The sequence below is a fragment of the Stegastes partitus genome, unplaced genomic scaffold (assembly GCF_000690725.1).
Source record: "Stegastes partitus isolate 25-593 unplaced genomic scaffold, Stegastes_partitus-1.0.2 Scaffold18, whole genome shotgun sequence".
Lineage (NCBI taxonomy): Eukaryota > Metazoa > Chordata > Actinopteri > Pomacentridae > Stegastes > Stegastes partitus.
In genome coordinates, this window is record NW_007577749.1 from 768230 (window position 1) to 781716 (window position 13487).

At 40.0% G+C, this 13487-nt stretch overlaps 1 protein-coding gene across 2 annotated transcripts in view; it reads left to right on the forward strand.

Annotated features, from left to right (window-relative positions):
• The window catches only part of ncalda (neurocalcin delta a), a 79672-nt gene that overhangs the window by 37826 nt on the left and 28359 nt on the right, over positions 1-13487 (forward strand). Inside the window, exon 1 of one of the 2 annotated variants that reach the window (XM_008291983.1) lies at positions 276-548. The exons of the other annotated variant lie outside the window; for it this stretch is intronic. The gene's annotated coding sequence lies outside the window, so the exon portion shown is untranslated. Of the gene's footprint in view, positions 1-275; positions 549-13487 lie in introns of those variants that run through there. 2 annotated transcript variants of the gene reach the window in all.

Genomic DNA, 13487 nt, shown 5'->3' on the forward strand with positions numbered 1-13487 from the left:
TTAGTCTGTCTTTTACAAGCTTCTCTGCATTTAAGAATCCGTGTTTGTGTCAGATGACCTATTGAAATCATTGCAGTGCAGTGTGCCTGTTACCACGGCAACACAGGCTGCTACGTCTCTCTCTCTCTCTCTCTCTCTCTCTCTCTTTTTCTTCCTCTTTGACTCTCTCGGTCTCCCCTCCCCTTTCATTTCCCCTCCACACCAGAACAAGGTCATGTGACCGTGCTGACGTCAGGCTGGGGAGGCAGGCAGAGGAGCGAGTTAGTTTGTGGGCTTTGAATAAACCTCCTGCTCAGACGAGGAGACTCTGGGAGTCTGTCAGTCACCGTTAGCTCTGTTTCAGTCACTCAGCCGCTCTTCTCCTCCCCCCCTCGGCTGTTCTTTCCTACTCTCTCTTGCTCTCATCTTTGTTTTTTGCGGTGCTCTCCTCTATTCTCGCCTGTTGCTTCTTCTCCTCTTGCTGCTGCTACTGCTGCCAAAAACTTAGTCCAGAGAGAAAGTGCTGGGTGATGGACTGCTGAACAGCTTGTACGTTGCTACAAAGTGAGGTAAGCTTCATGTGTTTTCTCTTTGTGTGTGTGTGTGTGTATTGTGTGCTTTAGCAGCCAGTGGTTGCTTCCAGAAGGGTGTGCACCAAGTTCAAGCTGGCTAAAGGAGGGGTTTCATTTCATTTCATTTCATGTGTTTGAGTCACATACTTGTGCAGAAGGGAAGTTGTGAATGCGGCCATATGTGTGTCAAACCTCTTTTTGTCATCTGTCAAGCGTTTAGCTAAACTTTAGAGTCAAAGAAGTGCAGAAATGCGGTGTGATGTTTGAGGGTTTCAAGGGAGACCCCTGATGAGGGTGTGCTCTCGAAGACTAGTTGCTTTCTTTCATAGCAGACACAGCCAGATCTGTTCTAAAAACCCCATGCAGAAAGTGAGTGCATGATAGAAGAGAGAAGGAAGGAGAGTGTGAACGTTACAGAGGCTGTGCGTGTTTCGTGATGTGTAGCTCCACATGGCTTCTCCTCCCGAAGCGTTGCTAATCTTAAAGGCAGTAGTGTGGGCTGGAGCTACTGGCTCTGTCTGCCAGAGAGTCAGAGGCAAGGAGAGGGGCAGAGCAGCTGCCACCTGCCCCCCTCAGAAGGGATGGGAAAGCCTCAGAGGTATGCGCAGCAAAAAAAAAACAAAATTTAATTTTTCCCAATCTCAAGGTCAGTTATGATTGTTTGGGTTTTTCTAAGAACAAATCAATATTGGGGTGAGGTATGGGCATTTTCCCAAACATTTTTTAAAGTATTTTCTTGACAAAGGTCTAGCTGAAGGGGTGCCCTCCCTTCTCCCCCCTCCTCACTGTCCAGCACACACCCCCACCTCCCTGCATGCCTCAAACAAAAGCATGCCAGCTTGCATTTAGCCCAAATAGGGTGGAAAGAAAGGGAAATGTGGATAACAAGTGGTTTGGATCCACTCCCCACTCTATCCTCCCCCATTTCTCTCACTGCTTCTCTGGAGCTTGTCTGCTGTGAGACTTTATCTCTTCTGCTCATTCCCTCCTCAGCAGTGCCTCCCTCCTTCAATTTAATGAAGTGGAGACCAGCCAATGGCATGTAACAGGTCTCTGTCATTGTATCTGAAGAGTCCCAGTCCCACGTATCCACTGAGTCCATCTAATTAAATTCTTACCGCTGTAGAAGATTAGAACACAAATTAACATTTGCAGTGTTGATTAGAATGAAAATGTGGCTTGGGTTATGGCATATGGTTGTTGTGACATAATACCATATATGGGCCATTTGAAAACATGTTATCATTAAATAGCATTAGATTAGATAAAGATCAGACAAATAAATGGTAGATGTAAAGGAGTTATTGCCGTCTGAGGGTGGCTGTGGCTCAGGTGGTAGAGCAGGTTGTCCACTGATCCCCCCCCCACATGTTGAAGTGTCCTTGGAAAAGACGCTGAACCCATAGTCGCTCCTGATGGCAGGCATCCACCTCGCATGGCAGCTCAGTCACTGCTGGTCTGTGAATGGGTGAATGAGAAACATATTGTAAAGCGCTTTGAGTACCACTAAGGTAGAAAAGTGCTATACACTCAGCGTGGTTTTCCTCTTACAGAGAAGCACACAACTGACCTCAGACACAATGTGCAAAAAATTTTGTCATTCAAATTATTGCAAGCTAGAGTTGAAAGCATTTATAAGTTGTCGTCAAGTGTATTGTCCATATTAAGCAGTTTTTAAATGTCCTATAAGCCCGAGGGTACATCTTTCAGAAGCTGCATGAGTAGTGCAAAAGGACTGTTTGAGTAAAGCGACGAAAAATACAGAGTCTGCCTACTATCATATTCGGCATATTTGTCTTTCAGTATAGTATTTTGTGTACAACCATATTGTTATCTAATTTTTGTGTGTTTGCATGTTGTGTGTGTTGGTAGTACATCAGCATGTTGCAGAGAGGATGTACACTCATTTTACCTCAGTGCAATTTATTCAGCAGTCACTTGCTTAGTTTTATGAATCATTCAGTGTGTATGGTTGTTTGAAAATGGTGATTAACTGTGAATTTTGAACTTCAGTTTCCTGTCTGTTCCTCTTCTGTTGTTTGTGTATATCTGACAGGGCAGAATGCCCCAAAACTGCCCTGAGTTACACTGTCCTGTACCATCATACCACTGAAACTAAATCCAATGACGGGGACTGATCCAGTATTAGGAGCTAAAGAACACCAAATGTAGTTTTTGCTTTGTTGCAACACAAGGGATTTTAGGTGAAATAAAAATGTACTTTAGCAGACAGTACAATGTTAGAGCATTACATAATCATTTATCGTCATTTGTTCAAGGATACTTTCTCCAAGACTGCCAATGTGTTTCATCTACTCTACACTTCATAGCATCAGAACTCTGCACACTAATCACATGTGTGTAGAGTTTTGAAGTGTGCAGTATGTGTCTGTGCAGTTGCAGGCAAGTGGCAGTAGACTGGCAGTTACTTGCTTTTCTATAACTGAGTGTTCCCATTGTCTACACATGAAAGCGAAACTTGTCTCTTTGTGTTGATGAGTGTAAATGTTGCTGCTACAAGTTTGTGTTGCATTTGGCCTATGTCATGGAAAAAGTTGACTCTTCTTCTTTCTAGCATTCTTGCAACCAAGCCCACGTACACACAGAGACAATCGAATGATGTGTTTATGCCCACATCCGTTTAAAAAAACCTGGAGAAAACCGTTTAATTCTGCTACACACAAGCTTAACTGAACAGCATGAACCAGGCTTCTATAACATCCTGTTTTGTACTTAAGGGAGTCTCATGTAACACTGGTGGAAACTAACTTGAAGGCAGTTTATGTAACAGTTGATTTATGACCAGAGGCAGGGAGGTAGACAGAAACAGAGAGAAATGGAAGAAGTTTAAGTGAGAAATATACTCGGAGATAAGAGAAGACACAGACACTTGGGTAGGCAGTTAGATGTTTTTTCCGTCTGGATTCCTCTCACTTGGTTATCAGGGGTTCATTGCTTCTGAAAGTGGTAAAGCATTTTCAAAACTAGGAGACTACATCAAGGAACACTTCCTCCGTGATGTATTTAACTTTTCAGTAAAAGAGGTTGTTTCTGAACGCTAAGGACATCCAAAAGTTCAATAATTCAGTACTTGATATAGCATTTATTTTAGTTTCCTTAAAAAAAAAAAGTTAAAAAGGTTTTCAAAACTCTTAATTTCCATTTAGAAAGGTCTTAAAGACATCCAACAGTTCTGTAATTCGACACTTGCTTTTGCATTTAATTCAGTTTCCTCAACAAAGGCTTCAGAAGCTATTAAAAACTTTCGCATTTCATTTACAGAGTTCTTAAATGTTTTTTTTCTTGCCAAGCATAGAGAGTAATGTGTGTCCTGAATTGTTTCGTGTGATTGTGGGCTATGAGGAGACATCAGTCACCTCTACACTAAACAAACCTATAACAGGTACTGCTGGTACACGTACTACAGTAGCTAGGAATCTCATTAGCTCACAGTTATCTGGTGTTATTTCAGCAAAACAATGAAGTATTTTAATTGGGTAAACTGTCCTTCCATTTTATAGGCCTGATGTTTATCTAGATACACATGGTATTAATTACTTTTGATTAAATTTTAATTATATAATTATTATGTACAGCAAGAGACGACTGAAATAAGTGATGTAAGCGTAGATAAATTATTATTGAATTGTTCTATGAGGCAGGTATTAAATGTCATTTCATGTGCTGTTAAAAGTATGAGAAAGTCTTACATTTTATTTGAGGAGCCTTACAGAACTCCTGAGAACACGGTGTATGTGTCACGCTCCATTACTGAAAGGTACCCTGTGGAGGTTTCTCATTGTCAACTCAAGCATTTTCATTTCTCCACATTTATTCTACAGTCAGCAGAAACATATATGTCCTCATGCACACATAACAGAATAGCATATCATCCATAAAGGCACCTGCTCATCAAAGCGTTGTTCGACAGAACCACTAGTGGTCAAGAACTCCACAGAGTTTGTTTAATGGAGTGAAAATAAAGTTTTATGGTATAATTTACAGTTTTCTGTAGCACGTGGCTTTAATTTGAAGTGGAAACACTTTTAAAATGTGGGCCCACTCACATAAACATGCTGTCGGCAAGAGCACAGCTAACGTCACGGCTTAAACTTCACTGGGCGAGTTGGATTCATTGATATGTACCAATTAGCCACAAAATTAAAACCACCTGGGGAATATTATGCAGGTCCCCTTTTCAGCCCCCAAAACAGCTCTGACCCATCAAGACATAGACTTGTTCTGTGTTATCAGGCATCAGATCCTGTGAGTCCTGCACATTGCAGGTTGGGGACTCAGTGCATCAGATTTACTTTTCCACAAGTCTCACAGGTGACCAATCCAAATTGAGATCTGGGGACTTTGGAGGCCAAGTCAACACTTTGATCTCTTTGTCATGTTCCCTAAACCATTCCTATACAACCTCTGCAGAGTGGTATGGCACATTATCTTGCTGAAGGGCCACTGACCAACCACCACTGCCAGGGAATACCATTACCATGAAGGGGTAACATAATCTGCAGCAGTGTTTAGGTAGATGGTAAGTAACGTTCACATGAATGCCAGAACCCAAGGCTTTCCAGCAGATCACAGCCCAGAGCATCACACTGCCGGCTTGCCTTCTTTCCATAGTGGATCTTGCCACCATCTCAATGCACACACACCTGATTGTCTACATTGTGTTAAAGAAAGCGTGATTCATCAGACCAGGCCTCCATCTCTCCAACATCCAGTTTTGATGCACACGTACCCAATGGAAGTACTTTCAGCATTTGACAGGGGTCAGCATGGACACTCTGACCGGTCTGCTGCTATACAGCTGTAAGTCTTGGGTGACTATGACATGGTTGTCCTTCTTTGGGCCACTTTTGGTAGGTACTAACCTACCACTTTGAAGAGGCTCTGACCCAGTCGTCAAGTCATTACTATCTGGCCCATTTTCAAAGTGCTCAGATCCTTACACTCGCCCAGTCTTCCTACATCCAACACATCCACTTCAAAAACTGAGTCCTAATCCTTGACCAATACCGTTATAAGGAGATAATCGATGTTATTCACTTCACTTGTTTGCAGTTTTAATGTTGTAGTGGTTTCATGTATATCCACCTCAAGAACTCACTGAGTTACATGAGAGTATGTTACACTCAGATCTGGAAATATCTATGTGCAGTGTAAAATCCTAGCGTGACTGAAGGAGCTGAAAAACACATTTGACTAAAGTATGGAAATGTCAGTCACTGTGATTACTGCACTTAGTAAGGTGTGACATTTTTCACTACTTTATCTGCACTCACTGTAAAAGGTCAAAACAGAAAGGAGCCAGTACACTTAAGAGACAATTATACTTCTTTGCTGAGGTGTTGTGGTTTGAGTCTATAATTCACTGTGGGTAAAGTGTTTTATTGACTTTGGAAGCATCACCACACTAGACAGCTGTGTCACGCATTCATTAAATAGTATTTTGTTTTCATTACATACTATGAAGGAAAACATATAAGAAAACATTACTCAGCCTTTTCTTTAACCTTCACCACATCGTCCTCACTGTCAGCAAACACCAGCACTGAAAACTGGAAATAAAATACAAAGCATTTCATTCTGATCCATCATAGCTCTTGCAGTCTCTGCAGTCATCCCCATTGTATGTAGTCAAGTCAACTCCATGTTCCCACAGTATCAACAAACTCATGCAGAAACCAGCCTTTACTCGACACAATCACACATAATATGTTTTATTTTTTTTACTTTTTGCAGGATGCATTTGAATGCACATGTAAGCATACTTTGCAAGTGCAATGTATTTCATTATTGAATTTGATTATTTGTCAATGAAGACAATGCATTGTTGCCTTTTGGCTACTGATGACTGTGGCTAAGGTTATTCAGTTTTTTAAAAAAATAAATTCAGTAGGATGAAAATGAGCATGCATATGGAAACATTTAACAAGTTCATCACAACAAACGGTTGTGCTCAGAAATAAACACTCAATGCTCTGTGACAAAAAGTTGAGTGAGTGCTTGGAGACAAGACACATTTTTGTGGCAGTTTCGGGGGGACAGCTGGTCAGCCATGCTCTTTGTCATTCTCCAATGGGCTTCTTTATAAAGGGGGTGTAGGTCATTGAGCTGAAATCCACCCCCGAAGCGGTGCAGAATGCCCTGAAGGATTGCCTGCAGCTAAAAGGTCCCACACAAGGTGACATTCACTGCATACATCATTTTTAAAGGTTAGCCTTGGCCTATAGGCTCCCATGCATTGATTCAGAGGAACTATGGGAAACAGATGTTCTATTTTTAGCCACAGTGTGGAATGCACACACACTGTCATGTCATGTTGGGCACTAGAGACAACAGAAGTTCATTTTTTCACTTTGTAGAAAATACTTGCTGAAAATACTTGGGATTGCTAAGATTTTTTCTGTCTTTAAGTGAAAGTGGTTATTTGAGTCTTTTTCACTACACCATTTGTGAATCGATAAACAAAAATAAGTTTTATCAGCCTGTATAACAATGTAAAGGTGAGAAACTTTAAATTGGTAATCGTCCTACTTGTCTCATTCTCCACCAGCAGTTTGGGTAAGTCAGTTGTTTGTTGGCTGTGAAAGATAAATATTTCCATATTTCTTTCTGGCCATAGTCGAATGTGTGGTTAGCGTTCTTGACATTCCTGCCACAAATATATTTGTCTGTTAGTCCCTCTTGAAATTCATTTTTCTCACATTGTGACGCATTAAGGCAAAACTTTTGTAAGCAGAACTGCTGCCATGACGGGACACTTGATAATCATGGTCACTCACTCACTTGTGAAAATGACCATGGACACTCAGAGCTCAGTGTTGCATTGATTTAAATACTTCCCAGTGTGTATTTGTCCAATTGTCTGTTCTGTTGGGCAGGAAAACTGTTTTACACGAAATAGAAAATATGATGCAACTTTCATTTGTTGCTGTGTCTCTACAATTTGTATTTAGTGTTAGGAGAGATGATATGGCTTCACAAAAGTATCCAGGATGTTTAAGTGATTGTTGTGGATGTGTTTTGCAAGACAGACACTAACATAAATGTCAAGATGTTTTTGAGGAAGCAGGAAAACAATATCTGACAGTGAGCCATTAGAGTAGACGCTGGAACATATTGTAATATTATGCTCTTACTTTTATTTTGTGGTGTTTCTAACATCATATACTTAATGACAAGTATAATCAGTGAGGTAATTGCTGTTCTTTGATGTTCAAATCTGGAGGTATTTTTTAATAGCTGCATATAGGCCAAAAACAGCCATTAGAGCCATAGTGACCAGTTGATTGCTCTACAACTATATTGACAACTGAATATAGATTTTTTTTCCTTTTTTTTTAATGCAAATTCTAGATAGTCTCTAGTTCCTGCTGTGTTGTAAACATTTCTGTGTTTTATGAGTATTTTGGGGGGTTTGGACTGTTGGTCCTACAAAATAAGTAACTTAAAAACAATGCGGTGACTTTAGTTTTATTGTATTTTTTTCACAATTTTTTTTTTAAATATCATGTACATTTAAAGATGAATGAAGAATGTAAAGAGCAATTGTTAAAATAATATAATTAGTAATTAACTGAGGGCCTGACTTGGTTTAGAAACTTAGCATAAATGCAAGACACAATAAAAGTTAGGCAAGAATCATTCCTTGTATATAAAGGCTGAGTGGCAGAAACCTATAAAGTAGACAAATAAATAAAATAAATATACGTGTAACATTAAATAGAGCTAATAAATCTGCTGTGTCGAATAAACAATGCGCAGCTATGTTAGTAACCCTGAGCATTACGATGATGCTGTGGCAAATGTTTAGGAAACTTGTTTGCTGAAGTACACTTTGTTTTCTTTCTAGACAGAATTATTCTGCTGATTACAAAATTCCTTTTTTCAAAGCTAGTTTAAGTATGTGCATTCACTAGGTCAGTGTGTGCTTGATGCTTGTTGAGTTCAGGCCATGGTCACATTCAGACTGGGATGCAGACCATGAAGGCTTCATGAAAGAACATTTGGTGCTGGGTCACTGAACAGTCATCACAGATTAGAGCTTTAATAATTCAGTAAATCTCTCCACCTCAGTTAATTCAGATTTGGTCTTTAGGGGAGGATAACGACTAGAAAATTAATAGCTGGGCAAAAATAGCATGGACTGCCATTTAATATCATGTTGGTGGTCAGTAGATAGAAGACAGTGGATGATGAAATGTGCTTCTCAAGATTTTGATTGAATGTTGCTGACAGCCACTATGGAACACTCTGTTTTCCTCATTATATAGCAAGTGTATTATTTCACTGTGTTCCAAATGACAGTGTGGCAGCTAGCAGGTGATGGATCTCAGATCCACCAGCTACTTAGAATTCCTCAGTGCTTGCAAAGATGTATGGCAGGCAGGAAGCTTGCCTTACTGGGTATGTGAGGCGATGGGAGAAGAGTGCTATCACTGAATTGTCACTTAAAAATCACTTGAATGCAGTATCTGGTTGGAAATTGCTTTCTGAAGCTGTGCGTTTATTGTGTGTTGTCAGAAATGAAGATGGTATCATAGAGAGGAAATGCTGAAGAGGAGCTGTTTTGTGTGTATTGCTGTAGCAGCTTTTCACAGTGCAGATAGAGATTCTGTAAGCCCACACAGATTAGTGTTTCACTGATGCTGGTTATGAATATCTTCTCTGTAGGGCTGGACCCAAATAGCCGAATATCCGAATATTCGGTCGCTGTGCTGGTATCAGGATAGCAATTTTGATCTCCGAATACCCGCCCGCCACTGCCACTGATGGTGGATACAGTACTATGACCACTGAAGGCGGAAACGCCCGCTCACTCCTGCCCCGTCAGACCGAACACTCAACCCCCCCAAATATTCGGGATGTTCGTCATTAACTGGGCCGAATATCCTGAGACAAGAAATTGCTATTTGGACCAGCCCTACGTCTCAGTAGATATGACAAATTCTGTGTGAGGACTTTTCTTCACTGTTTTTATTTTACTTTCATACTTTGCAATTAGGTATTTACACAGGAACTTCCTCTTAAGTCTTCAGTCATTCTATGATGAGTATTGATTCAGACATGGTGTTTGACTGTATAATGTATTGGCTAAAGTGTCCAACACTTAAAACCTGTGACTTTGTGCGTGTATTTTTACCGCAGAGCTTGACACGGTGAAACTGCAACACAAATACAGCAAACAGACTTGGTATGCTTTGTCAATTTAATCATGATTATAAATATGATTTTTTTTGGGATATTTCTATCTAACAATATTTCCTCAAAAATGTATGCTACATATGTGAATAAATATAACTATAAGCAATCAGCCATTTTCCCTTTATCAAAAAATTAGAAATTAAGGTTGGAGACTTCTGCACTGAAGTAACCAGATGAGATGCCTATTATTGACTGATCCACACTTGGAAAATCAAGATGTCCTTTATGCAGAAATCCCTTAGATCCAAAGTAGTCGTGATTACTGATTTGCTGCATTGGCCACAATTTGACATTAAATGAGGCATATCCAAGATTCAAGAGTTTTTATTTGTCTCATGATCGTACAGTATGTGCAATGAGATAAAAGGTGACTGTTTCTTCAGGCTGTGCAATCGCAATAAGACATTAAAGAAAGGACAAATCTTTAAAAATAAAAAATAAAAAATTAAAGTCACAGCAGGTTGCTTGAAATTCCACCTGGGGTCACATAAGAATATATACAAGAAATTTTGACTACATAAATTGGTTGTATATTTACAAACATACATATATTAATTGGAAAGTCTGGATTTTGTATTTTTCTTTTCAGATGTGTCAGAGATAACTAGCTGATTAAAATGCTTGAACGTGAATACTGTTGCAGCTGTTGGGAAGCCGATCAGAGCTGAGGGAGTAAGCCAAAAAAAATTAAAAAAGAAAACTGTACAACCAAAGAAATTGTTGACTGACAGACACTATAATACAGGCAGCTGATAATTCTCTGTGGCTTCATCACTCCAGGTGATTTCATCTAAATCCATTGTTTAAATTAAGAGATGAGCACAGCAACTTTAAATTAGCATGGGTTTCTGTTTTTTTTTTTTCCTCCTGATTTGAGTCTCTCATCAAAAAGCAAGATTTTCCTTATTACCCTTTCTTTATTCGCTAGAAATAAATGCTGCGCACAGTTGGAGATGCACTGACCTCCTTCTGCAGTTCACAGTGACCGTGTACCACTCCAACTGTTGAATAATGTGCGTGATTTGCTCTTTTTTTAGTTTTCTTAGGTGGTAACCTTGCGTCCATTGATCGTCAGCTTTTATCCCTCACTTAAGGACAAAAACTGTTTTCTACATGAACGCGCGGCTGATCAATATTCAAGTGTTGTTTAATTTACTAAACAGAAAATGATGACAGTGGAGATCTCTGCTGGGCGCTGACAACATAATTCTGTGAAGACGCTGTCGGGAGAATGTTTCCATTAGTGCATCTGTGTGAAAAATATTTACAATGCCACATACCAGTGATAGCAAATGAAAAAAATGTTACAGTAAACTCTGTGACCTTCTCTAAACCTAGCTTGCTTCACTACAGAAGTTTAGATTTTCAGTGAACTTCTGGAAGACAAAAAAACAAAAAAGTCGCCAAGGATGGAAAACAAAATACCTCTAAAATAATCTTAGACGGTCAATGTAAAACTTTGCCTATAACCTCAGTCATTTTAAAAGAATCATCCAGGATATTCTTGACACAACATCATTAGTTCTTGGACACCAAAATCCATTTTAATCTGCACCTATTTAAATTCTAAAACCACCTATAATAAAACAGGCAATATCCATTTCATGCTTCACTTCTGGACTTTTTTAGTGCCACCAGCCATTGCCTTTGTTTTATTTTTCATCATAGTTCTACGCTGGTGTCTTCTTTCTTGTCTGTCTAACCATATCATGTTAACTGCTGCATCTGGTTCTGTTCTGTTAAACAAATAGTTGCTGTTATTACTGCTCCCTCAAACGTGGAACATCACTGTGTGCTGTGGTTTTTCAAAGCAGTGCTCACTTAAAGCTGTGCATGAGTGTTTCAGTTTCCTTGGCTCTGCTCTCACCGTTGGAAAGAATTAAGCGCTGATGAGAGCAGCAAAACTAATCCCATTCTAATTCTAAAAGTAATTATATTTACATCAGAGTTACAGAATCTCACTTAACTTGGTACAACACAGGAAATTACTCAAACTGACTAACGGTCCGTATATTCAGAAATCTTAATGCGCCAAATCCTTTTCACTGTTTATCACATCCCAGTTCCCTGGGTTAATCCTGACCCCTGACCTCCACTGTGATGTAACTTCCCTTCTGTTTGTTATTTTCCGTGATGTTATATCCTGTTTCTATATTTTCCTTTGACCACAGGAAGCAGAGCAAGCTTTGTTGCATCCCCAGGGGTGTTTTTCACTCAGTCATCTCCAGTCTCAGGCTCTGCCCGAATCACATTCTCTCTTTCCCTTTGTCCTTTTCTGTCTTTCTGCTCTGTTTCTTATCATCCATGGTACATATGATAAACCTTGCCTTCACTCCTATAGCAAACATACATTCTCCAGCTGCTCTTATAGTTGCTCTGCTAACGGCTTTTATTAGCTGTAGTTCGGCTTTGGCACATTTTACAACCGTCCCGCTTTACCCTTATCCTTGCTATTGAACATTTGTATTCAGCAGGTGTGACTGAGTGGGAGGCAGTTCTTTTTTATCATCAGTCATCACTTCTATGAAAAAAATTGTTGGAATGAAAAGAGCAACACAGGCAGCAGTTGACATATAAAGAATTCAAATCATAGCAGCTAAGTTACTTCATCTGTTTTCTTTATTCAACTTAGAATGTGAAGTTGAACTTAAATTCATATTTGTCATTTCTTTGAGAGAACAAATCTAGAATGTGTCAGTGTCAGGTAGACCATTGGAACACATGTAAATGTAATTGACTATTTACTAAAACCACTGTAGCATCAAGCTTTGGATTTCTTTGGGTGGGAGGTTGCTTTTATAGTTGCCCTGTTCAGAAGTACCACTGCCACAGTATAATAATCTAACTGTGTAACGCGTAAATATATGATCCGCCACAACATTAAAACCACTGACATGTGACGGTAATAACATTCTTCTTATAAGGCAATGTTCTGCTGGGAAACCTTGGGTCTAGGCATTCATGTGGATAATATTTTGACACGTACCACCCACCTGAACATTGTTGCAGACCAAGCTCACATATTGTGCCCTGCCACTTCACAAAAACTGCCCAGTAATCGTTTGAGGATCTCACTTGAGGACCTGGACTCCAAACTCCCCAGATCCCAATTTGATTGAACATCAATCAGATGCACTGGAGCAAGTCTAATTCATGGAGGTCCCGCCCTGCAGCCCACAGCACCCAAAGTCCCAGTGCCAGACACCACAGGACACCCTTAGAGGTCTGGTGTCCATAGCCTAAAGAGTAAGAGCTTTTGAGAAGGTGGGAGGAAGACCTACACAATATTAGGCCTGTGGTCATAATGTTACGGCCAGCCCATAAATCTACATTGTTGTTGAGTTAACTAGTTAGCTACAGCTCATAAAATATACTGGTCACAGTTGCAATAGCTGATAATACGTATGAACCTCTGCCCAAAATCAAGGACCTTTTTTTCCCAGAAATCATAGTGCTGCATATGTAATGTTTAGGAAGAGCACAGCAACAGTGACTGAATGGAGTCTGTCAGGGGTGAGCAAAGAACCACTTATATGAATTACAGCAGCAGATCACACATGCATAATAACCACAATGACAGCGAGGCCGACATCTATTCTGTGTCCCCCAGTTGGGACCCAAGAGTTAGTCATCCAACCAATTAAGCAGGTCCAATGATCCAGTGCCAGGCAGACAGAGAGCTCCCACCAGGGCAACACAGACAGGGAGCCAAACAAA